The sequence below is a fragment of the Pinus tabuliformis genome, chromosome 2_1 (assembly GCF_031772625.1).
Source record: "Pinus tabuliformis cultivar Carrire ecotype Pingquan chromosome 2_1, CPIR1, whole genome shotgun sequence".
Taxonomy (NCBI): Eukaryota; Viridiplantae; Streptophyta; class Pinopsida; order Pinales; family Pinaceae; genus Pinus; species Pinus tabuliformis.
The window spans coordinates 757,626,024-757,653,111 of NC_142299.1; the positions used below are offsets into that span (position 1 = coordinate 757,626,024).

At 37.0% G+C, this 27,088-nt stretch overlaps 2 pseudogenes; both read left to right on the plus strand.

The window, feature by feature from the left end:
* LOC149202781 (helicase-like transcription factor CHR28 pseudogene) overlaps positions 1–16,307 on the plus strand; it is a 37,157-nt pseudogene extending 20,850 nt beyond the window's left edge.
* Positions 16,308–16,355: 48 nt separating this feature from the next.
* LOC149202782 (helicase-like transcription factor CHR28 pseudogene) lies at positions 16,356–16,892 on the plus strand (annotated as a pseudogene).
* The last annotated feature ends 10,196 nt before the right edge of the window (positions 16,893–27,088 follow it).

A 27,088-nucleotide genomic window follows, 5' to 3' on the forward strand; every position in this document is an offset into this window, starting at 1 on the left:
CAATACCCTGCCAAAACTATACTTATGGACATAGTGGTAGCAGACATTCCACCCAAGTATGGCATGTTGTTGTCCAGATCCTGGGGTGCCAAACTTCAAGGGTCTCTACAATTAGACATGTCATACGCTACCATATCTATTTTTGGACAACCAAAGAAGTTATATAGAGAAACTTTAATGAAGTATGTAGTGAGTAGTCAGGAAAAGCCTCACAACTTTCCCATTTACTCAGTACATTCTGATATGGATTCCTTTATTCTCTATAATGCTGAAACTAATCTAGAAGATATTTCAAATAGTATAGCAACAAAACCAAAAGAAATTCTAAATGAAAGATCAACTGTCCAAATTCAAGAGATATCAAATGACAAAGAGAAATCAGATAATAAAGAAAAACCAGATACCTTAGTTAAGAAAGACTACACTACCCCAGATACAAATTATGAACATGAAATTTTATGGCATTTAGAATTTGATGGTTCAGTAAACAAATTGGGTGCAGGGGCAGGTGTATGGGTCTATAACTTAGAGAATGATCATGCAAAAGGACATGCCTATAGGTTGAATTTTAAATGTACAAACAATATGGCAGAATATGAAGCACTCTTGCTAGGCCTCAAGTTAGTCAAAAGGTTAGGAGCTATAAGGGTATCAATCATGGGAGATTATGAACTGATAGTTAAACAGGTAAAAGGAACTTACATAACGAGAGATCCTAGAGGGATATTACAGAGGGACACTCATAGAAATCCTTAACAATCTTTTAGAAACCCATCTTTCAACTATTCCTAGAAAACATAATATGCAAGCTCATAGCCTAGCTATGTTTGCCAGTACCTGCAAATTTCTTTTCCAGCCCAATCACCAGTACACTACTAAGATTACGCATAGGCCAGCCATAGCTAATAATATTAAGAACTGGCAGGTTTTTGATAGTGATAAGCAGATTAATAATTTTCTAACTTTAGGTGAAGAATTTGCTAGCATTAATATAGATGTAGACCTAGTTTCGGATTTTGATCATACTAATGTGGTAGACATTAACTTTCTGGAGGAGAATTCAATAAACATGCTTCACCCTACTAAATTCTCACAAGAAGAAATCAAAGACCTAAAAGAAATGCACCTATATGAGATAATTGAAGAAGAAATAGAGGCTATAAATCTGAAGGATAATCATTTACCCAAAGGATTGACTCCTTTGGAGGATTTGTTTGACTCTAATGACATTCTGAAGAAACCTAAAATGGAGCCTTTAAAAGAAAACATTGAAGACTATAACATAGGAACACAGGATGATCCCAAATTGATAAAACTGTCAAAATCTTTACCTCTTGATCAAAAGCTAAAGTATGTTGAACTAATGAGGGAATTCCAGGATGTCTTTGCCTGGAGTTACGAAGATTTGAAATCCTATGACACCTCTATTATTCAGCACACTATCCCTTTGAAAGAAAATCAAAAACCCTTTAAGCAAAAACTCAGAAGAATTAACCCTATGTTATTACCATCAATTAAGAAAGAAATCAAACGCATGTATGAAGCAGGAATTATCGCCCCTATTAGATTTTCAGAATGGGTATCTAACCTAGTACCTACTAGGAAGAAAATGGGGGAAATAAGATTATGTGTTGACCTGAGAAATGTGAACAAGGTCTCACTTAAAGATAACTATCCTTTACCCAAAATGGACCATATACTGCAAAGGGTAGTGGGTTCTTCTAGAATTTCACTTTTAGATGGGTTTTCAGGTTATAACCAAATCTTAGTTCATCTTGATGACCAAGAGAAAACTACATTCACTACACCATGGGGTAGCTTCATGTACATTAAAATGCCATTTGAACTCAAAAATGCAGGAGCAACTTTTCAAAGAGCAATGGACATTTCCTTTTCAAAAGAGATTCATGATTTTCTTGTTATAAATCTTGATGATCTCACTGTTTTTTCCAAGTCAAATCAACATCACTTGGAGCATCTTAGGCAAGTTTTTCTAAAATGCAGAAAATATGGTATTTTCTTAAATCCAAAAAAATCTTTATTCGGTGATCCAGGTGGATGTTGGTGGCCACCCACCTATCCCATTTGGACCCCCACAACTGTCTCTTTCAGTTTTTCTGTTTCCTTAATTATAGCACAATTTACTATTTTTAGCAGTTTTTCGGGTCCTAAACTTCGAGAGCCGTTTTGAGGCCCTAAACGACGTTTTTTGGGAAATCCACCGTCAGTGATTTTTCTGTCTAAAAACTGTCTTTTTCGTCGTAGTCCTTGGAGAGATATTTCCAATGGGCTATCATGCGCATCAAACGGAGATAGTACGACCAATTCGCGACCCCGGGAAGTTGATGTACCAACTTACCCAAAAACGGGGCCCACAATTTGGCGTTTCATCTTCTAGGGTTAGGTTTTAGAATGTGAAGGGTTTTCCATTGTTTCTCAACAATAAATAGGCCCTCGAGCCTCATTGTAACATAGTTCGAAACAGTTCAGAGGCATGTAGCTAAAACATCTCTTCTCAGAGATAAGCTACCATCGCCCTAGCTGGGTTATTTCTATTTGTAAGCATATTTCAGTATTCTCCATTAATGAAATGAAGTATTATTTCCGCTGCATCTCTGTTTTTATGGTTATTGCATCTCTGTATTTATGGTTATCTCTGTAATTTATTGCGTTCCTGCTTAAATCCGGATCAGTGGTATCAGAGCGGTCTGCTTTTTCTCTGTTTTTCTTTGGATGTCCCCAACGAGGTGGGGATATAAGGAGTTAGGGCTTGAATTGGTCAAACCTTTGCAAGATGAGCCTCACAAATCTCGACGACCTCCCATGGCGGATGAAAAGAAAGACGAGGGGGCAGGAGATCCTATCAGAATCTTGCTCGAAGAAGCCCTCGAGCGGCAAAGGAACGCGATGATGGATAGCTTTGCGCAGATCCTTCAGCGGCTACCCAGAGGCGACACATCGGCTTCCAACAGCTACTCTAGAAACGCCACACCGTTTAAGGTACAAGTTAATTTCAAAATCCCCATATTCGAGGGTCAAATAGACGCGGATGCCGTAGATAAATGGTTAAATCTGCTAGATGGGTATTTTTCTGTTCATGAATTTTCAAGTCGGGAAAGATTGTTTTCGCTCTTCTCAAAGCAGCCCCCCACGTCAAGGACTGGTGGAAACATACTGCGAACAGAAGGATGAAAGTACAGGCTCACTATTTTCAGCCGCACCCACTTGAAATGACTTCCGGGATGCCATCAAGGAGCAATACTACCCTGTCAAAAGCTATGAGGACAAATACATCAAATGGACCACACTGCGGCAGGGACGAGACCAAGATGTGCCGAAGTTCACAAACATTTTTCATACCCTTCGCACACAATTAGGTATCAAAGATTCTGAGCTGCATCTGGTACTCAAATACCGTGGCTGCCTACACAGATACATCCAGCAAGAGATGGACTTCTTGAACATCTCCTCACTCGGCACAGCATACCGATACCCTGTCAAAATCGAGCAAAAGTTCAAACAGAAGAAGCGAGAATTTGGATCTGCAAATCCAAAGCCCAAAGGACAAAGCTAAGGCGAGGTGACCCAAGACAACCCGTCGAAGCCGCAAGAAAAGAACAACACCACAAAGCCGAAGAAGGACACAGGAAAGTGGTGTGAGTTCCACAAGAGTCCCACTCATAACACAAGTGAGTGTCGGACCAAGCAGTCACTGGTGGTCGAGTTGAAGGCTTCCGAATCAGATGCATGTTCAGACTTTGAGTCAGAACCCGACAAGGGGAATGACAAAGGGAAGCAGATCATTGATGCGGATCCCAGCGCCACTATTGCTACTGCCAAGATCCAGAAAAATGAGCCCGAAGATCCAGAGGAGGGGGAACGTCTTTTCCACTCACAGATGTGGGTGAAGGGTTCGCCGCTGCAATTCATTGTCGACAGTGGCAGCCAAAAGAACCTCATTTCAGCAGAGGTCGTGAAGCGGTTGGGCCTACCAACTACACCACACCCACAGCCGTACAGTATCGGTTGGCTTCACGAAGGACGAGATCTCAAAGTTCACCAGCAGTGACGCCTTCCCTACATCATCAAGCCCTTCACAAACGAGGTATTGTGTGATGTTACACCTCTGGATGTTTGTGATGTACTATTAGGCCAGCCATACTTGTGGAGGCGACATGCTGTGTATGAGTCAAGGCCTCGCGCTGTCATCATTTCTTTGGATAATTCATTATACAGGATACCGGAGGTAGCCCCACCTACCGCCACCTCTTTGATCACTGCTAAGAAAGGCAGCAAGCTCATCTCACAAACTAGGAAATTTATTTTCTGTCTGGTTCGCTCCCAAAGTAAGGGGAAGCTCATTGCTACATCCATGACCTCCGCGAAGGGTTCCTACACACAGCAGCAGCAACAGAGGGATATGGTCGTGACAGAACACATGAACAACTTCTCCTTACCCAGAGGGGTACCACACAATTTTTAGGTGGGCGACAAAGTTTGGTTACATTTGCAGAGGGAGCGGCTTACCAGAACCCATCAGAAACTCAAACCACTTCGACATGGTCCTTACACCAGTAACAAGGCTACGGGAAACAATGCTTTGAAGCACAGCATTCCTCCATTCCTTCACTTGCACCGAGTGTTCAATGTGGACCGTCGCCAACCATGCTCCCCACCATTTCTGGACACATCAGAGATTGCAGAACAGCTCACCAGAGACCCAGCTCAGCAGAAGCTTCCTCATCTCAGGGAGGAACTCAACACAATGGGGACCATTGCTTCCTAAGGGGGGAGGAATGATCCAGGTGGATGTTGGTGGCCACCCACCTATCCCATTTGGACCCCCACAACTGTCTCTTTCAGTTTTTCTGTTTCCTTAATTATAGCACAATTTACTATTTTTAGCAGTTTTTCGGGTCCTAAACTTCTGGAGCCGTTTTGAGGCCCTAAACGACGTTTTTTGGGAAATCCACCGCCAGCGATTTTTTTGTCTAAAAATCGTCTTTTCCGTCGTATTCCTTGGAGAGATCTTTCCAACGGGCTATCATGCGTGTCAAACGGAGATAGTACGACCAATTCGCGACCCCGGGAAGTTGATGTACCAACTTACCCAAAAACGGGGCCCACAATTTGGCGTTTCATCTTCTAGGGTTAGGTTTTGGAATGTGAAGGGTTTTCCATTGTTTCTCAATAATAAATAGGCCCTCGAGCCTCATTTTAACACAGTTCGAAATAGTTCAGAGGCATGTAGCCGAGACATCTCTTCTCAGAGATAAGCTACCATCGCCCTAGCTGGGTTATTTCTATTTGTAAGCATATTTCAGTATTCTCCATTAATGAAATGAAGTATTATTTCCGCTGCATCTCTGTTTTTATGGTTATCGCATCTCTGTATTTATGGTTATCTCTGTAATTTATTGCGTTCCTGCTTAAATCCGGATCATTCGGTTTAGAAGAAGGAAAGCTATTAGGTCACATCATTTCCAAAGATGGCATCCGAATTGACCCCTCCAGGATTGAAGCTATTTTGCAAATACCTCACCCAAGAAATGTTAAAGAACTTCAGGCATTTTTAGGAAAGATAATTTTTTTAAGAAGATTCATCTTTAACTTAGCTTAATTAATTAGATTATTGAATAACATGTTGAAAAAAGATTCGACCATTAAATGGATAGTTGAGGCTAAACAATCATTTGAAAAAATTAAACTAGCCTTAACTCAAACACCAGTCCTCACAAGTCCAAAATTTGACAGAGACTTCATTATTTTCTCTTTTGCATCAAAACACACCATAGCTACAAGTTTAATACAAAAAGATGATCAAGGAAGTGAAAAACCAATAGCCTTTTTTAGTAATCTCTCAGAGATGCCTCATTAAAGTATAAAATAATGGAGAAACAAGCTTTTGCTTTGGTAAAGGCTATTAAGGATTTCAGGGTATATATTTTATATTATCATATAGTAGCTTATGTTCTTAAAGTTGTAGTCAAATATATCCTGACACAAGATGGAGTTGATGGCAAAAGGGGAAAATGGATAGCTACTATTTTAGAGTATGATATAGAGATAAAACCTACCAAGTTAATTAAAGGTCAGGGGTTAGCCAAACTCATGGCTGAAACAAATTGCCAAGCCCTAGACATCAATCTTATTGTAGAGCTGGATAACGAACAAGAGATGGCGACTCCACAGATCAGCCAGTCGTTTTTAGATTCCCCCTGGTATGCTAATAAACTATATGTTCTACAAAACCTGCAAGCTCCTCCTGGGTTATCCAGAACTAAAAGTAGGTTTTTGAAAATGAAAGCATCAAAATTTTGCATTATGGATAATATTTTATTTTGGAAAAATCATGAAGGTATTTTGTTAAGTTGCTTATTAGAATAAGAATCTGACAAATTACTCCAAGAACATGCAAGAGATTGCGGTGGACATCTTTACTAGAAGTCAATTGCTGAAAAAATTCTAAGAGTTGGATTTTACTGGTCAACCTTGTTCCCAGATGTGAAGAAATTTGTAACTTCCTGCCATAAATGCCAAATCTTTGAAGGCAAAAGAAAATTGTTACCTTCACCGTTGAAACCTATTTCCACAGAAAAACCTTTTCAACAATGGGGTCTTGACTTCATTGGAGAAATCCATCCACCCTCTTCTGCTCACCATAAATGGATCCTCACTACAACTGATTACTTCACCAAATGGATAGAAGTTATTCCCTCTAGATAGGCCACCAATACTGTAATAATAGGTTTTCTAGAGGCTAATATTCTGTCTAGGTTTGGTTGTCCTGACAAAATCATCACAGATAATGCTGCAGCCTTCAAGTCAAAGAAAATGATTGCTTTCTGTCACAAATATCATATAACACTTCGTCATTCCACAGCTTACTATCATCAAGGGAATGGTCTAGCAAAATCTTCCAATAAAATTCTAATAAATATTATCAAAAAGCTATTGGAAGAAAATAAGAAAACTTGGAACAAGAAATTGACCAATGCTTTGTGGGCAGACAGGCTTACTACCAAGAAGTCCATTGGAACCAGTCCCTATGAGCTAGTGTATGGAATGGAGGTAGTGTTTCCCTCATATTTAGGGGTTCCTATCATGAAACTACTTCAGGAAGCCCAAGTGGAACCAAATGATATATAAAGGAGAATTAACCAGACCATCCATGTACAACAAACTAGGGAGGAAGTGTACCAAAGATCCCAAGTACTATAAGAAAAACTCAAGAAGATTTTTTACAAAAGGACCAAAGTAGGAGACTTTTATCTGGGAGACAAAGTATTAAAATGGGATTCAAGAAGAGAGGACAAAGGGAAACATGGGAAGTTTGACTTCCTATGGAAAGGACCATATATAATATATGCCTTCAGAGGAAATAATGCATATTTTCTGAAAGAATTAGATGGTACAGAGATTGAAGGAGGACCAGTCAATGGTCGAATGTTAAAGCACTACATTGACCCCATTTACTAATTTTACAAGTTTAGTTGTACATACTATATCCTTTATAATGTTCAATGTTGATTGGATGGTAAAAGTTTTGAAGTTGAAGCCTAAAGAGAAGGCCCTAAGCTTCAAAAATATTATTGTCATACATACCAATAAAGCAGCAGGGAAAAGGAAATTGCAGAGAAAAATCATAGTCTTTCAGAAGGCCATTAATCTACTATTCTTGACTTTCCACCAGGAAAAGCCATCCCCAAGTCGAGCCACTCTTATGCTCCTATACCAATAGGTGTCATATATCATGATTGGCTTGGTTTAGTTTTGAAATATGTACATACCTTTTCTTTCTACAAATGTTTTCCATATTTGTAAAAAATCAAAAATTAAAAAATGTAGAGGTATTCCCTAAAAGAAAAATCAAAGGGTAAAAAGAATGAAAAGGTCAGAAAAATTGAAAGAAAATGAACCCTAGGAAAAAATGAAAAGACCATGAAAGTGTGCAAGTCCAAATGCTACTGCTTTACTTTTGTGTAATAAAGGTTGTGTGTAGCTTGTCACCTATTCCACAATCCTTGGTAGCCAAATAGTTTAAACTTGGTTATTCCATGTTTTCAATTTCATGTTTATAGAGATAGAGAATAAAATCTGACCAAACTATTTAATCTTGGCAGATAAGTAGATAGGTAGAGTGAATAAAAGGAGCTCAACAGTTTAATCTGAGCCCTTGGATGTAATAAGTGTAGATTTAGATAGATTGCTATATGTAAAAGAAAAAAGTGTGATAAGGGTTTGCCAATTTAAGTGCACCCTAATAAAGAAGTAAAAATGCTAGGTTAAGTAGGTAGGGTAAGTAGATGATTGGTTGTAGAATAAATGTGTGATGAATGGTTAAGTTTAATGCTCAAATCTCTTTCTTTCATCACTTGGGACAAAGCATGGATCAAAATGAAGACAACATATCAAGAATTCAAAGTCAAATTAATTAACTTCCTCACTCTTTTTCCCCTAATCTTTACTAATTTCCCCTAAGTACTAAAGGCACCTATAACAAGTTAGAGGGGCTCAGAGCATTTCTCTGACTTTTTGAGGGACTGGACCCTCGGCCCAATAATTTAAAATGCCTAAAGTACTTAAGCCCCCTTCATCAATATTTCCCCTTCATAAATTCATTCATTCCCTTTATAAATCTTTTCCTAAAGTAAAATCCTATTTTACTTAGGGAAATTAAAACATTTTATCTCAAAACCCTCATATTCTACTAGCCTAAGTCATGAATGTTGTATGATGAAATTCTTTCGAAAACATTTTAACTTAGTGCATATTCATATCCTACTAAGTCATATTAACCATTCCGAAAAATCACCCATTGCCATATTATTATTAAAATCCCAATAATTATATATCTTGCCCCGCAGTTGAAAAATAACCTTAATAACTTTGATAAATGGGATTAATTAGTCAACCTGTGACTAATTAAGAACTCCAACCCCCGCCACACTGAAATAAAGGATTAATTAATCACCAGGATTAATTAATAACTTTTTGACCAATCACATCACCCCCAATGTAATTAAAATCCTTTTATTAATGTCAGGCCCCCTCCATTAACCATCAGTCACTTCCCAATCCCCGACTACCATCCGATCAAATCTCTTAGATCCAATGGCTATCACTCATATCGTGTGGGGCCTTTGGTCGGATGTTAAAAATGTGATATGAGCGATTTTCCAAAAATCGTTGATGCTATGTGTCAATTGATAAATGGAATCGTGCAACCCTCCCTCAATACCACCAACCTCCCATAAGCGGTGCGATGAAACCCGCTTACCGCCTCCCATAAACGACAAAATGTCACATCATCAAGTTGACACCATCTGTCCTTGTCGCTAACCCGCCAAAATATTGACTTTGCATAAAAAACAAATGTAATCTATTCTTCGTCCTTTATTTAGAACAATCCCATGCATGCACGCAGCACATCCAAAATTAACTAGCGCGTCCCCCAACTGTCAACCACCTTGAACATTGCCTTTCAACGCTGCTCCAGTCCACTGTGTGCATCCTGCGAATGTGAAAATCATAGCCAATTTCCCAGGAACAAGTATTTACCAAATTTTCTCCCGAAAACCCTGTTGTATACTGAAATTCCTTTGAAATTGCTTTAAAACACAAAGTTTTTAGTTCAATTGAGTTGTTATCTTAGTCCAAAACTTCCCAGGCACCTCTATTTTAAACAAATTTCATTGAAAAATCCCAGTTTCGTCCCTGAAAACACAAGAACCAGGGATGGAAACCCCCATGGCCCTAAATGTACCTCCAATCACTACTCCTCACAGGGACTTGGACTACCTTCCCTTAGCAGATAAAGACTTCCAAATAAAAGACCTTCAACCTAATAAATGCCCTCTGAAAGTATATTATCGATGTCGGGACAATTACCTGAACAATTCTGATACCATAGGACTATGGGAATCAAACCTCCCAAAGTACCTATTCCCTTCTATGCACATTTTCCTGGACATTATCCATCAATTTCATGCCAATTAAAATCCTAATCTCAGAGCCGTAATGTCCCTCGACCAGTCAATCCTGTTTACAATTATTGTTGATTCAATCAATGAAATGTTGCAGCTTCAGCCTTACCAGAACCTCACCCCCATTTCCATTGCAGAATTACTAGAAAAATCCACCAAAATGTATAGTTTTGAACTTAGCTGTATTTTCCATACTTTCATGGATAAGAATCATATACCCAAATATCCCCCTCCTTACCTAACATGTTTCTTCACTGATATGGGCAAAGATATTGTTAATATGGTTGTTGGCATTATGGGTTTCAATACTAGTGAGTTTGTTGATGAATTGACCCTAGCTTTCATGTCTATCTTCACCCCTGGTCAGCCTCCTGCTGCCAAATATGACTATGCTGCATTCATAGCTGACAAAATCCATGACCAATTCATGAGGCTAGAGAATGAGAGAGTGTTCAAGTATTCTATAGTCCTGTATCACCTCTTCCTTTACTACCAAACTAATAAATTCCCATTCTCTATACATAAGCTTGATACCAAAGGTAACCCTAGGTCAGTCGTTTTCTGGACCTCTATTTTTCACTACTCACCCTCTTCTCCCTATTCATACATAGATTTCATTGATAAGTTTGTCCATCCTATAACTACCATGCTGACAGGAATTTCCCCCCCTAGAATCAGTGATGATATCAAAAGAATCCTTCAGTTGTCAAAGCAGTATAGGATAGGTGACTGGTACTTATACCAGAATCATACTGAGATCAGAGTCTATGGGTGTGAACTGCCGCCCTACAAATTGCCCAAGTATGTCCCCATGAGATTATTTGCCCTGGGGTACTACAGGAAAATAATCAAATCTGATCAAATCCACTTCATGAAAGTAAAGAAGAAAGCCCAGCTGAGCATCAAAGACCACTTAGGCCCATTTGTGTGCAACAATAGGAAAGCAAAGCAAGAAGTAAAAGAAATAATAGAAACGAAGAAGCATTTAAGGAAAAGTTTTGTTTGGGCTTATGACCCTCACGGTTTCATCTGTAATAGGAGGATAAAACATAAGTTGTCACCTTACATCCATCACAAAATCCATGAAATAGAACAATATGCCAATTTAAATGAATGGAGGGAAGGGACATTAGTAGAACAAGATAGTGATCAGGGAAAATTTTAAGAACCCCCCCTAAATTTATAAATATAATAAATGGGCGAATCTCCATGGTATATAGGAAAAATGAAAGGCGATTTTATCAATAATATAATATGTATATATAATTTTTTGGCGAATCTCTCACCAGGCATGGCGAATATTTTACTCAATTATAAAATCTTGTAAGATCTTGGTGAGTCTTTCACTAAATAATAAAACTTTGTAAAGTCCTAGTGAATCTTAGCATAGGCTACATGCTGGTTTAATTCCCCCATTTAAATAGGCTACATTCCAGGTGAATACCATGGGTCAATACCATGTGCCATTTTGGTGAATACCATGGGTCAATACCATGTGCCATTTTTATTTTTATTAATTCTAATATTAGGGTTAATAATGGTTTTTTGCATGGTATTAATAACAATCTAGTCCATGGTATTTGTCCCATAGTATTTTGGCCATAGGTTTCACCTAAATATAACCCATTTTTTGAGTGTTCGTAAATATAAGGTGACTTATGGAGTAAATATAAAAAAATGTTTTATTTGTTTACCATACATCTCGTTTATTTATATTTTTATTAATTTACCATACCTCTTTTACAAATATGGTATTTGGCCCATAGGATTCACTTAAATAAAACCTCTTTCTTGAGCCTTCATAAATAGAACGAGAGTTATGGACTAAATATAAAAAGAGGTTTTATTTATTTACGATACGTCTAGTTTATTTATATTTTTATTTATTTACCATACCTTTTGAGTAAGTATAAAAAGACGTTTTATTTATTTACCATACCTCCACTTTACTTATATTTTTATTTGTTTACACCCTTACATGTATATAAGGTGACTTATGGAGTAAATATAAAAAATGTTTTATTTATTTACCATATCTCTCATTTATTTATATTTTTATTAATTTACCATAACTCTTTTATAAATATGGTATTTGGCCCATAGGATTCACTTAAATAAAACCTATTCTTGAAAATGGGCGAATGGATTCACTTAAATAAAACCTATTCTTGAAAATGGGCAAATGGAAGGTTGTAAGTCCTAATTTCAAGGGCTAAATTTACCTTTTTTACCCTCTCCCTTAAAATAAGGTGGGCTATTTGAGGTGATTTGTAAAAATGTACTATGATACAAAATATTCACCCACTAAAAATTTAAAACCCCTTAATTTCGCCAAAGGGCGAACATTCGCCCCTAAAATTATCCTTGATAGTGATAAAGTTGAAGTTGAAAATTTAATGAGGCTTGGAGAAGAGACTTGACCTAGACTCCTTTGTACAGGTGCTTGCAGAGTCTTCCCAAAGGCCAGCACAGGAACCCAGTGCTCCCACAGCAGAGCCTTCACAGAAGCAAACTCAGGAAACAAGTGCCCCTACATCAGAACAACCAGAAAGAGTAGAATAGTCAGAGGAATTAGAGCAACTTGAGATCTTGGAAGAATTGGCTCCACCACAGCCACTACCAGCTCAAACAAACATGAGTAATCCTCCAGTGCTACAGACTCCTATAAATGAGGAAAGAAACTTGAAAAGAGAAAGGGAAGTAGCTACCCCTTCTAGCAGACCCACAGATCAACCCTTTGCTAAGAGGCAAAGGTTGAATCCTTATTCAGAGGAAGAATTCATTGGGGAGACTACAGAGAGCATGAGGAAGGAGGAGACAGATAGTTTACAAACATCCCCAACAGGTGGGACACCCTCAAGTTCACAAAGGCAAGTGCTAGAAAGACAACCCAGCATAGAGGTTTCATCCTTCAGGTCTTCTTGGAAGAAGATTATAGATATAAATGGGAAGTTCAAAGAGATCAAGACAAATAATGAGTAGCTAAAGGCCCAAGTATATGCTCAATATTTAAAGGTGGCCTCCACAAACTAGACCAGACTGATGTCAACCTTTGACATCAAAGAAGATAAAATGCAGATGAGTTTCCTGAAGCCCACAGTGCAGCAGCCAAAATCCTTGGCAAATTATCTCAATATTGATTTTGAGGTTCTGGCTAAAGACATCCACCCTATCGACTAGATTGAACTACACAAGAAAATGGGTGATATGGTCTATTCAACATTGACCAGCAAAGCAATGATGGCTCATAGATTTCAAAATTCATTGAGCAACACTACAGCCCAATTGCAGCTGGAGAAAGCCTCCTCACAGGCAAAGGATAATAGAATAAAATCATTGGAAGAGTTAGTAATTGAGTTGGGTCATGACCCAAAGGATGTTAAGGTAGCAGAAAGCTTAATCAAGAAGAAGAATGAAGACATAGCTGCACTTAGAAAACAACTGAAATTGCCACCCCTCATATACCCTCAAACACTCGAGATTATAGAGAAGAAAAATGAAGAAGAACTTATGGACTTGGTCCTTAAGTTAAACGAGAAATTGAAGGAAACAGAGCAGGAATTGGAGAAAGCAATGTAGTCAAGGAAAAGTGAGTTGACCATCCAGCCCCAGACTATAGTGCCTACAGTTTCAACAGCAGTCCCTTCCACTATGGCAATTGTTTTAGCACCAAACATTCCTTTGGCAACAACCACACCAGTGGAAGCAACAAGTACAACACAAGCAGGTACATCAACACAGAGCACAGAGGACTTAATTAAGTCAATGGAAGAAATGAAGCTCCAAGTAATAGAGCTACAGAAGGTAAAAGAGAAGTTCACTACTTTGGAGCAGAAATATGATTTATCAAAGATAAATTATGCAGAAGAGAGAAGGAAAAATAAGAGCATGACAGAACAGATTAAAGCATTGGAGAAGGACCTGACTTTTGAAGGGCCTTTGACAGACATTAGGAAGATATTGTGGACCAATATCATTGATTCCATCAATGATATTTGGTCATCAATTCAAATTATTTTTGAACAGATTGATTTAGTAAAGCTTGCTCTTGAAGAAATTGAGAAGACCAGAGAAGAGCTGGGTAGAAAACCTGAGGAAGCAATTAGATTAATCAATTTTCTGAACAGTAAAAGCAGGCAACAATTAGAACAATTAGATATTGAGGATAGGACTGCTACCATCCTCGAACTGAAGAAAGTGTTGACCAAAAGGAATCTGATGCAAGGCCTGGAACGTTGATGTCAAAGCATACAGGAAGATATAAATGAGTTCATGAGAAAATTTGAAATCATAAGAATTAAAGGACTCCCAAGCCCTTTAGTCATCAATGATAGGCTAATGGTTTAGATTGATTACATTGATAAATTACATCAATAGGCTGACAATCATGCTAGTTCATCTTCAGCCAAGGCATTACCAATAGGAAAAGTTTTATACAACGGTTTAGAGAACCTCTTTTTTATTGAACACAAAGTAAAGAACTTATTCCCAGTACAGCCCAATTTTGTGAAGTATGCAGAGGCTGATGAAATTTACAGGAAGTTGGTAAGGACGAAAATACCAAATGAAGAATGGTGGACTAACATGACAGACATCATTTAAATTACTATAGTAACAACGAGGTAAATAGAAATATTTACCACTATAAAGTTTGGTAAAAAGGATGAAAGTTGGTAAACATGTAAAGTGTATCAGATACAGGTGAAAAAGTATCAGTTGAAAAGGTCAAATCAGATGTCCACCATAGAGTTACTAGGGCAACAACAAGATGCACATTTGTAGAGCATGCCTCCAGCTCCTTCAATAAAAACAGGCTATCTGTTTCTATATTCGAGACCATCTGTCTCTATATTTGTGTGTAAATATCTTCTATATACCTAGAATAAATCTCATTTAGTTATGAGATATTTTGATGTAAATTTTGTATAAATACTTCTCCATTCGAAGTATTAGGTTTGGTTTCTATAACATTTCTGTAACTCTAGACTATCAAGCAAAGAAATCTTTTGTACTCAAGTCTGGATTTTTGCTGGAAAATGAATAAAAGTTGAGGACATTTCATCAGATTCATGTGCAGTCTAATAGAAAATAAGTATTCTATCCTTGTGATTTATGTGTTTTCTTTATGTTTTAGTGCTCCATGCATCTCAAAAATAAATGGTAAATTAGTCAAAGTATATCAGAATTAGCTTCGTTGCTCTCTGCTATCAACAGTATGTCGTTTACATGTTTTCTTCTAAACTATTTCGGTAAAGGAATTCTTAATTTCTCCTCTATCCCTCTATATTTCTTTAATAAGTCCCTAGTACAGGATTCTTAATTGCCTTATGCTGGTTGACCTATCTTCTCCTCTTCTTTCTAATCCTAACTTGAGGATTCTTAATTGCCCTCTTGTTTTGAACAAAAATATCATCCATTTAAGCCCTAAATTTGTTTTTACTCTGTTATCCTGCCAGTTGAAATCCCACCTCAAGAATTTGACTTGATCCAGTGAATTCTCACAGATTGACTCCATAGCCCAATGGCCTGAAGCCTAGTTCGCCCATTTGTTTCATAATTCCACCAATCTCAAACAAAAGAACCTTGAACATTTATAATTAGCCTAAAATCTTTTCAAATAAAGCTAAATCATAAAGAGAGAGCCCTCTCTGAGTACAGATTGGCTAGATTCTGTACTTAAAATATTGGTTTATGGTTACCTCAGATCCCTTTCCTTCTTTCAATAAATTCTAAAGAAAATCTGAGTGATAACAGGAAGAATGTGATTTTTAAAACTTTCTTGAAGCTCATTCACAAGCTCAATTCAAGGTCTATGTTGCTACAAGAAATATGAAAAAGAACATAGATGTGAATATATTAATGATGTTTTTACGTCTTCATCGAGCGTGTGATCATCCTCTCTTTTTTTAAAAGCTGCTTGTCCATTTCTACTTGGAGATATTATTCGGAAGAAGGAAGCTACCCATGGAAAAACAAATTGATTTGAAAAATCATTTGGAAGGTTCATTGGCTCTTTGTGGCTTCTGTAATGATGTCCCTGAAGAAGTCATTGTCACCATCTATGGTCATGTATTTTTCAATAAATGCATATTATATCATCTTACTCAGTCAGATAATAGCATTTTACCTACTAAAGGCTGCAAAAGGCGTCTCAAGGATGATTATGTGTTTTCTCTAACTGCCTTAAAGAATTTCACTTTTGATGATACTGATAATGATGAGATATCTACAAGTTTAAAAGGAGTTAGTGAACTAGGATTAAAATTTGATAGTCCAGACTTTCATTCTTCAAAGATCAAAGTTGCAATAGAAACTCTCTAAGCCTGTAGCAATAGTTATGTCAATAATATCAATAAAGATTCAGTTGGAATGTCTGGTAGTGGTAATAGTAATCAACATGCAAAGACAAGTCTAAAGAAGCATATTATGAAGACATCGACGAAAGCCATAGTTCTCTCCCAGTGGAAAAGTATGCTAGATTTCCTTGAGCTTCCACTAAAATAATCATGCATACAATATAGAAGGCTAGATGGAACTATATTTGTAATAGCGCGAGATAAAGTTGTGAATGATTTCAAGATACTCCCTGAGGTAATTGTTATGACAATGTCCCTGGAAGTTGCAAGTCTTTGTCTCAACCTGATTGTTGCATGTTATGTTCTTCTGCTTGATCTTTAGTGGAATAGAACAACTGAATACCAACCTATTGATATATCACACCAAATTGTACCAATGTTTCCTATAATGCTTTCCTGATTTACAGTTAAAGATACGGTGTAAGATCATATTTTATCACTCCAATAATGGAAGCAAGAAATCCTCATGTCATCATTTAGGGAGGATGGAGCTGATGGCAGTCAAACATGCCTTACATAGGAGTACTTGAGATATCTATTTATGGTTTGAGGACATTGGTCTTAGTTCAATAAAGGACAAGTGACTGAGGAGTTATAGAAAATGAAGTTGTTGTAGCTCCTAGAGACAACATCTTAGTTGAAAGGAGACCAGCGCCTAGGACATCTTGATGAGCTCTTTAAAGATCTAATGATATTTTCTATTACACTCTATATCTATTATATTCATGATGGAGTTGATTCATAACCTTCCTTAAGAAGAGAAATACAAGATTGAATGCCAAACATAACTCACATAAGCATTAATATCTGGCTCTAGCAACCAACATCATATGCACATGCAATTTCAAAGGCAATTTGTAGTATATCATATGGAAGAAATAAAGAGGACAAAAAACCAATGCACAGGGCTTAACCTAAGAATCTTGTTCATTTAAGTTCAGTGTGAAACAAATGAGAAGGAGATTTTAATGAAATGTTGAGATACATGGAGATCATTTTAAAGATAATGATTCATATCAAATGTAGGCATCTTTAATCAACATTAGACCTAGATGAATCCATAATTCCATGAAAAACATATCCAACGGCTGCTATTACATGTAATTTGAGAATAACAATGAAAACATATGGAACAAATACAAGAGGAAATACATACTGCACATTTATATGAGCTAGCATCGCTAAAAACTTTTATTAATATTCCATAGTGCATACATTTCATGGAAAATTTGCATATATTCTCTCTTAGAAAACAAAAATGTTGAACCCTTGGCTCGATATCATAAATTGTTTATATAGGGCCTCAAAGGGAGAGCCCAGTACAAAATATTCCTTCTTGATTTTCCAATGAATCATCAGAAAAAAATATCAGCATGCTCAATGACATAGTTGTACAAACCAGATTCTATTTAACTGACATATTTTCTTGTTAAATAAGCGTCTATGTAAAATAGATAATCAAAGTGTCAAGGTTGACATAATCAACAACATCCTTAGTCATGATAAGCAGGACCTAGAGGCAGCGTCGTTGGTTTGATGATCTAAAGCACAAGAGGATTTACAAATTTCTCACACCTTTTCCATAATGTTGGAGCTGGTACAGGAGCATGAAAGAATTGTTGATATGTGATCTTGAGATTTGAGACCCCTATATAGTCCAACGTAGGGTAAAACAAGGTCTTTATCAACCCTAATAGTTGGAAATCATTTCTGAGATAGTTAACCATTGTTTTACCTTTAAGGGTGGAATTCTTATCATGGGAGGAATCTAACTTGCTCTTGGCCTCCAACAACTCTAGTTGTATTTTTTCCATGGGATTATCATTCCCACAAGATCCCAACAACTAGGAAACCATTCCCTAATGCTTTCATCAAACTCATCATGGAAAGCATCCACATCGTTCTATACCACCCTTAGGCATTCCTCAGCTTTGCCTCTGGCCTCCTTCTTTTGGGAAACTTTAGAGTTCTCCATGATTGCAAACACTTTATCTATTACATCAATTGGCATCAACTCACTAAGTGGCCTTTCATTCACAAAATGGATGAACTTTTTGTCAATCTAGGAGTTCTTTTCCCCATCTTTTTTGGAAGCAACGATAAAAAAATCATAATCCTTAATCAAAAATTTTTGTTCATCCATCAGAGTTATGTATTCCCAATTTATTTTTATTCTTGCTATGATTTCATCCCAGATAAGTTGTTTGGCCAACAAGAGAGACATATTTCCTTTCATCTTGCCTTTTAGCTTAGTAATCTCCTAGTTTGTTGCCTGTAAGTTCTTACCAATTATGTCTATGTTGGTCTTGGTTGTCTCAAGTTGTTTTTCTTTCTGTGCTAGGTTCCTATGGACAATGTCCAAATCCTTTTGCACTTTCTTAAACTCCCCTTCTCAAAGCTGGACTTCGATGAGGGTATTGGTGAGCTTCTCTGTGGGATTTTGGGGATTTTCAAGCACAGCCACAGCACAAATGTGCATGTCTATCCTCTGTTGACATTATTTTGTCTGTTGCTTGAGGGCTACCATCTCATTGTTTCTTTTTATTAGTTCTTTGGCCAAGATTTCTTTCTCTTCTTCCACTTGTGCAAGTTCCTTATAATACACATGTTCACTACCTAACATCTTCAGTTTGTGTATTATCTCTTGTATCTCTGCTTTTTAACTTTGAAGGAGGGATTCAAATGCATTATTGTCTTCTAGATTTTCCCCAAACTTCACAAACAACTCTTTGAAGTTTTCATTCTGTATGTGTAGAGCTCTAGAGTTATCTCTCTCTCATTTCAACCTTGTTTCTTCATTCTCCAACAACTTCTCAACCTTCTTGATGGTCATTGCATTTATATTTAGTTCAATGTACAACATTTCCCCCACTTTCCTATGGAATTTAATCTTATATGGTAGAGTGACACTAGTTAATTCTAATGAAATGTACAGTGCCTTAAACTGATAGTTCGAAGGCAGGGACTATGCTAGTGGATGCTACAAGGAGAAATTCATTTGATTTATCTTTAATTCCATGGCATCTAGAAGTCTAGTCTGTTAGGGGACTAAGTGAGATGTCATTTGTCGTTGCATCTCATCCCTTACCTTCTTGTTTCTTTCTTCAATGACCTTTCTAATAGGCTAGCTTGGTTCAGTAGTAGTAGCACTTATTTTGGAACTTGGAACAACAACCTTTGAAGAGGATGAGGTAGCAGTCTGTAATGGGTCTTCCAAGGTCACCTAGAAGCCTAGTTGATCTGGTCTTGTCTCTACTAGCCTGGTCTCAATTTCTTCTTCCTCTATCTCTTGGGTTTTTTCCTTTTTACTGGGGTGTACATATTCCATCTCAACATCTTCAGCTTGGTCAATGGTCCTTTTATGTGCCTTGTCCTTCGATGTTTGAGTCTCAATCTCCATCTCTATATTAATAGGCCATGAATCAAAGTTAGCTTTCCATTCGATCTCAGGCCTATCCTCATGTTCATAAGTCGAATATTTTATGCTCTCTCTTCTCTTGGAAATGACACCATGAGGATCATAATGCCAGACTTCCCCTAGGCTAAAATTCATCTACCCGAATAATTCCTCAACTGCCATGTGGGCCTACCTAGAATTGACAATAAAAGGTCCCACAAGCCTACCCAATTTAAACATATATTCCTTCTTAGATGGAACAAAGTGAACTTGGTCTGCATTCAAGCTCTGTCTAATGTATTCAAGAGAAAAAATCTGCATGGGCATAAACATAGGTAAGCGGTAAGGAGGAAGCTCACACCCATAGACCCTTATTTATGTGAAGTCCTCAAACATGTACTAGTCGCCCACCCTAGCATCCTTGCTGAGTTGGAAGATTTCTTTTTGTTGAGGGAGAACTCTAGGAGGGGAAACACCATCAATTATTTTTTAGGCAATGGCCATATAGGAGGATATAAACTGGGAATATCCCTCATGCTCTTGTTTTTTCATAGCAACAATGTCCCAATTGAAAATATTCTTCCTCTATTTGTTGGAATCCACAAAATAGAAATCCAGGCACTTGAATTAATATATATGAGTGCACACAAACAAATAGAATAGCATGGAGTAATACTTAAAATAGGAGCTGGTGGGAAAGTGGTGTAGCTGGAATCTTGTGGCCTTGGCTTGGTAAGCAAGGATGTTAAACAAATGGTCAGGTTACATCATTTTCCTTAGAAACCCTAGAGAGGATTCAAAAGATATATTTGTATCATCGTCCCGAAACATATGACCAATTAGGGATAGGATGGTTTGAATAGGATCTACAAAGAGGGTTATAGGGAAATTGGCAACAATAGGCAAAGATTGTAGATCAAGGGCCAAGACCCTTTGTAGAAAGGATTGTTTCTTATTAGCTGTGAGGATATTCTAATTGTAGCCCAATGTCGTTTATGTGAACTAATGGGGTTCAAAGGAACCTGGGTAAACTAGGGTCTTTTAAATTATCTCTAGGGTCACCTCAAGGATTTTGACCCTGGTTAAGGAGATAAAATAATTTTTCTCATCTATATATGTTGTTGCTAGCTAGGAGACAAAATCAAGAAAATGGTGCACTTTTAGTGCAATTTGGTAGTACAGGCCCGAGTCAAACACCTGAAATGGGTCTTCCCCTCTTATGTGGCTACCATACAAGTTAAATTGTAGTCCTGCGAGGTTGTAAGCACTATAGGGGTCCACAATTTCACCTTAGTATCCATGAGATTCTCGACACTAGAGGAGGGTTTAACCCCATGAGTTTTAGAAAGCTTTGGTGCTGCCTTCTTCATTTTTCAATGAATAATCAACTTAATTTGCAAGTGAAAGGGACTGACGAGTTACCTATTTTCTCTCAAGAAACTGAAAATGGTGATGGAGGGGGTGCTCCAAACTGGTTGAATGGTTGGATGACATTTTCAGAGCAGACGAAAGGTGGGAGCTGTTTTCACCAGGAGGCAGTTCAAAACTTTCAAAAATTTGAGGACGCGTGGCAAAAGAGATTAGGTGGTGATAGGTAGAGGAGCGTAGAGTTGTTATCATTTTGTTTTGAATTCCCTGCTCGATTGAATGGTGCCAACAAACTGACCGTTGTGGCAGGTAGTCCCCACCATCCTCTAGAATGGGTAGGAGGGTGGAACCCCAGATCCATCGGTTACCCCCAAGAATTAATCCGGTTCATTGAAGCGATGGGCTCGCTAAGTTCACTTATCAACTATAGGGGGTAGATCCCGCTTATCATCCATGCAAGTTTACCCCCCCCCCCCTTAAATGATTTCAGGGGTGGGTCAGGAATATATGGATGGTGATCCACCCATTAACCTTCTTGGATTTTAACTAGGAGGGAGAGTATGCTCCAATTTTCATTCTAGTTAGCTACACTTGCTTGGTGGGGGCTCCAGAGAACAGATTTGAACTTTGGAACTTTTGCCATGGCACTAGGACCTGAAAAATTTCCCCCATCATTGATTTAATTAATTTTTAGCCAGCGATCTTGATTTTGATCACTACCCAAGTACTAGAGGGAAGCAACAGAAGAAAAGCTACTTTATTGGTTGAGATAGTTTTGAATTTCATGAGAGCAAGTTGTACATAAAAGTGAATTTTTTATATCTTGGCATAGTTCCATTGCATTTCTCCTCTGGAAGGATGCTCGGAGGTGCTAATTAGCACAAGACTTCTTCTAATGATAATACTTTTTTCCTCATCCATTAGACAACTTCCCATATAAGAACTTGGAAATAGTATCATGGAATGCGACAATATCTTACAATGGCCTTTAACTACCAAATTTGATTATTTTTTTCTACAGGAACTCAATGGGCCTCGTAGTGTGTGAGAAATAAGATCACACATTATTTGGTTATTTCACTCCTTGCAAAATATCTACAATTTTTTTAAGTAATTTCAAATTATAAACCATAAGGTTTTTAAAGTAAATTCTTCTTATTTTCATAATTTAAGGGGTTTCACCAATCCTAAAATAGAGAATGAATAAATGGAACAGGAGCTTGCTAATGGTGACATCATTGTCAGGGTTCTGGAGCATCTTTCATATTCCCTTGGGGATAAGTGAGGTGCATAGGATTCTCATAATGGCGCTCGCGGCCACAATGTTGGCCTTCTGAGCATCTAAGTCTCTCATTCGAATCTTCTGCTATTTCTCCTTTATTATGATAAATGGCCTCTCAAACTCATCAAATGCCAACGCCCTCCCTGCAAATAGTAACAAAATGCAGCACAAAGATTAAAGCCTAAACATACAAGTGTGGATTGAAAAAAATGTGGATTTTGAACAAAAGACCTGAGGTGCGTGTACTCCTCTCTGTGTGGATGATTGAAAATGGGGGAAATGTAGTGAAGTTAAAAATATAACATACCTTGGCATCATCAATGTATTGAAGATCTGATGGTGGGGTTTGATATTGGGTTTGATACTAGTAAAACCCTAATTCAAAACTCTCTTCAATCTAGTTTTTGCTCCCGCTCTATGAAAAGTGAACAAATACTGCATGTTCTTGAACGTAAACAAAGATTGGGGTTGGGAGGGATTTTGTAAAGATTGGGGTTGGGAGTGATTTTGTAAAGAAAAATTAACGATTAATTTTTTCAAATATGTTAGAATTTTCCTTCCTGAAAAACAATAAATACATTATTTTATTTTCACTTAAACACATTATACATTATTTTATTTTCACTTGGATAGTATTTTTTTAGTTGTATTTGAGAAACTAACGCCCTCTTGCATGTTTTTTGTTGTGTTTGAAATCATTTCTTGCATATTTGTCGTATGTATCATAATAATAATAATAATAATCTAATTTCAACATTACCATTTTTATGCAAAAATTTTGTTGTTAAAGTTTATGGAGGTAGACATACTGTACTTTTGGAATAACATGCCACAAGGAAACACATGCTTTTAACTTGGTTGTGTTGAAAACATTTAAGTGTAAGAAGGAAATATTTTCTCTCAACTTGCTTGTATTGAAACTATTTAAGTGTTATTGCATATTAGGTGGGTGCAAAGAAAAGAGAGTACATAGAAATTTGATTTAATAATTAAAAATAAGTGTTAGTTTCTTAAAAGTCATATGACAAATTTGGAACGAGTAGGATAGGTACCCTAGGTGAAATATATTTAAATTGTTGTGTGAATGGGTTTGTAAGACCCTAAGTTTTTATCTTGATAAAATGGAGTCCTCTCCAAGCTACTCACATAGATTAGGTTGTCATAAGAAAAGTAGGTGCTTTGCCTTAAGATGTAAACATTTCATTTTAAGCAGTCTGATGATGTGGTTTCAGCAAGCCATTAAAACATGGAACGAGCATGAACATTTGGGATGCTAGTGTTATGTTCTACTTGAGGCATGGGTGCACATCCAAGAAGACTCTAGGAAGGGTTGATTTGGAATAGTTAGAGGGTTTGGGGGGTTGTGGTCTCACTTAGAGGTGTAGAAAAGCAATTTATTCACGATGAGAAGTTGTGAAGCTAACTTAACACACTTGACAAGTTGCAGAAAGGAAAATTGGTAGTGATACTAAGTGAACATTCCTTTATTGAAGTTGATACCCTCTCCTTGAAATACCACTTTGCAAGAAAAAGAATAAATGTGAAATATATGTGCAACCCGCTAAAGAGGTTGGCAAGGTTGTTGAAACATATATAGGTGTTTTTTTCATGTTGCAAAAGGAGATTTTGGAACTTGGACGGTGACCATTGGATTAAATTTCTCATGGATTGTTAAGGAGGTGCAAGGATTTTATAAGGAATGAATTAAACAAATCTAACAAATAGGCCATATTGGGTTAGAATATTACAGTTTTTGGACATCCAAAGTTGAAGGTGCATTTTATGGAGGTGTAACATAAGCGCTTGGGTGTGGGCCACATATTACAGGTATATTAAACTTTTTTTGTGTGTTAGTGATGTTAGTGCATTGTGTTTGATGAATACTATCTAGAATGTGTTCCATGAAGGAAAAATTCCCACAAGTTTCATATGGTTTAACCATTTCACATTGTAAGGTGTGTTATGCCCCAATTTTGAGGAGACAATTAGAACCATCGTAGAGTGTGATAGGTTCTACCATGGAGTTAGGTCCACTTGCATGGGTTGAGGTGTAAAGGTACCCCATGAGTTGAGGAAAATGACTCCAATGCTTACCAATATAGATTTTTTATGATCTAAAATTAAAATTTTTTTTGGGGAATGGAAGACGGAGATAAGAAAGGAGAGGCACTAATATTTGTTGTAAATAAATCAAAAGGAAGGAAAAATATCTCCTATTAGCAGTATTTTTCAAGTTTCCTCTTCAATAGGACTAAATTTTAGTTCGAGCTTGGGAGTTGGCCTCAAAATCATTGACTGGGTACTCTATAAATCCAAGACCTAACATATCCAAGATAGTCCATTAGATATATTTTTCTTGGGCAAAGGTTGCAAAGGCTAAGGTGAAAATCTCCCATTTTTAATTTTGGTTTTAAACCTTCCATTTGAGAATGCTAAAAAAAGGGTCACAGTCTTGAAAGGATCTCCTTGATTCTACCAAACCCAAATGTCAATGCTTAATCCATGGTGTTATTATTTCTATTTGAGTTTAGCCTTGAACGTTGAGATCTATCTTTGGGTCCAATTTTCACTTTTTTGTTTCAATTATATGTTGAGAAGGTATTAAGTGCTATAGAGGATAAGAAAATTATTTTCCAATACCCCTCCCTTGAAACCTTGCAAAGAGATCGTGTGCCCCATTTTTTCTCGTAATATTTCAACCACAAGTGCTTCCTACGAGGATGCCATTGAAGGAATGGTTTGTAAAAGAATTGGAAAAAACAAAATTTCATGTTGAGTCAAAGGAGGGGTATAGATTGAAGGTATCTATAAAGGTCATGACAAAGGTAAAGAGGAATGGTGTTAGGTCCCTATAATACTAGTGATTCCCCCATTACTATTGTCATTGTAGCCCTTATTGTTATTATTGTGCCCCTATTGTCCCCATATTATTATTATTGTGCCCCATAAAAGCCCAATATTGTTATTGTTGTGCCCTTATATTATTATTGTTATGTCAGCTTTGATTATATTGTGACCCCTTAGACTCCTATATATAGAAAGGAGGTTTTGTCATTTGTAGCGTCCAAGAATTGTTCATTTGTGTAATGTAAAGGAGGTTTCCCCCTCAAAGAGGCTAATTTTGAAGTCGTTGATCTAGCTTTCCTATCTTTTTGTGGGATGGTTTCATAGCATTTGGTATCAGAGCTTTGGATTCTAGGGTTTTGCTGCTTCAAAAAAGGTCATCATGGAATTTTCGATATAACTTTTTTCCTGAGACTTTTAGAAGCTAAAAAAACCCCATTTGAGCTGAAATCTTGATGATCCTCAAGTCCTAATTTCAAATCTTGTCTCTCTATATTTTTGGAGATAAGATCCAAGGAATTTAGGGTTTTTGCAAGCTCCCGAATTACATCCCAAACAAGTGACCGTGGGAAAATCATCATAAATTTCTCTATGAGTATCAGATTGAAATTTCATCAGATGTTATAGAAAGAGAACAAACTATAGTTTCCTATTAATCATTTTCAAGTTCAAAGATTCAAACAGTGACATGTGGCACTTCATACAAGTTCACTCTACTGAAAAAGTGTATAATCAAGTCATCTTGGGATATTGCACATAACGCTTTCTTGGTGAATCCAATTTCGATCAGACTAGTGGCGTTAGAAAGAGGACTTTGAGGGCTTCCATAGTTTGCAATTTTAGACCTTGGAGATATGAAATTTTAGAGATATGTCAAATTCAATATCAAGCTCCTACAGATTGAAAAATGTGTGTAGTAGTTTTTTTTAATTTTGCATAAGTTTGGTTTGAAAAATTAGTTTGAAGGAATTCTAATGTCATAGTGAAGAATAATTATCATTAAATTATGCCCCGAAGAAAGAAAATGGAAATACATAGTAAGAAACATGAAAGCTCTAACATGACTCATGAAGAAGAGGAAGAAATTCAAAATGATATATCAAAATTATGAGACCAAGTGCAACAAATTTCACTCTCAAAAAAAGTAACAGAAGCTAAGATGGATGGTTTAAAGAAATGCATTGAAGATAAGATGGATGGTTTAAAGAAAGGCGTGGAATCTAAGATGGATGGTATCAAAGACAACATTGAAGATTGGAAGAAGGACATGGAAGGTTGTAAGGAAGGTTTCACAAAGTTGCTACAAGAAAGGCTTCCTAATGGCAAAATGGTAGTAGAGAAAGCTTAGGATCAAAAAAAAAAAATGGTAATCATGATTAAAATAATGACAACATTGAAGATTTGAAGAAATACATGGAAGTTTTGAAGGAAGGTTTGACAAAGTTGCTACAAGAAAGGCTTCCTAATGGCAAAAATGTAGTAGAGAAAACTCAAGATGAGAACAAAATAAATGTTAATCATGATTTCATAAACTCTAACAGTGGATTGAAGACCTGCCACATTCCAAAGATCGATATGAGGAAGTTTGATGGCAAGGATCCCGTAACATGGATACTACAGATCGTGTTATAAAATTATATATTATAGAGCAATGGAACACATAAATATTGTAGAAATATAAATACAGAAAACGCATAAAACAAGAGAGACACAGATATACGTGGTTCACCTAGTTTGGGCTACGTCCATGGAGAAACAGCTAGTCCTTCTTTTTATATTATCCAGCAAAATGAAGAGATACAACCTACAGCAGATCCGTTGTAATTCCATATTCTCTCTCAATCTCCTCTCTCTT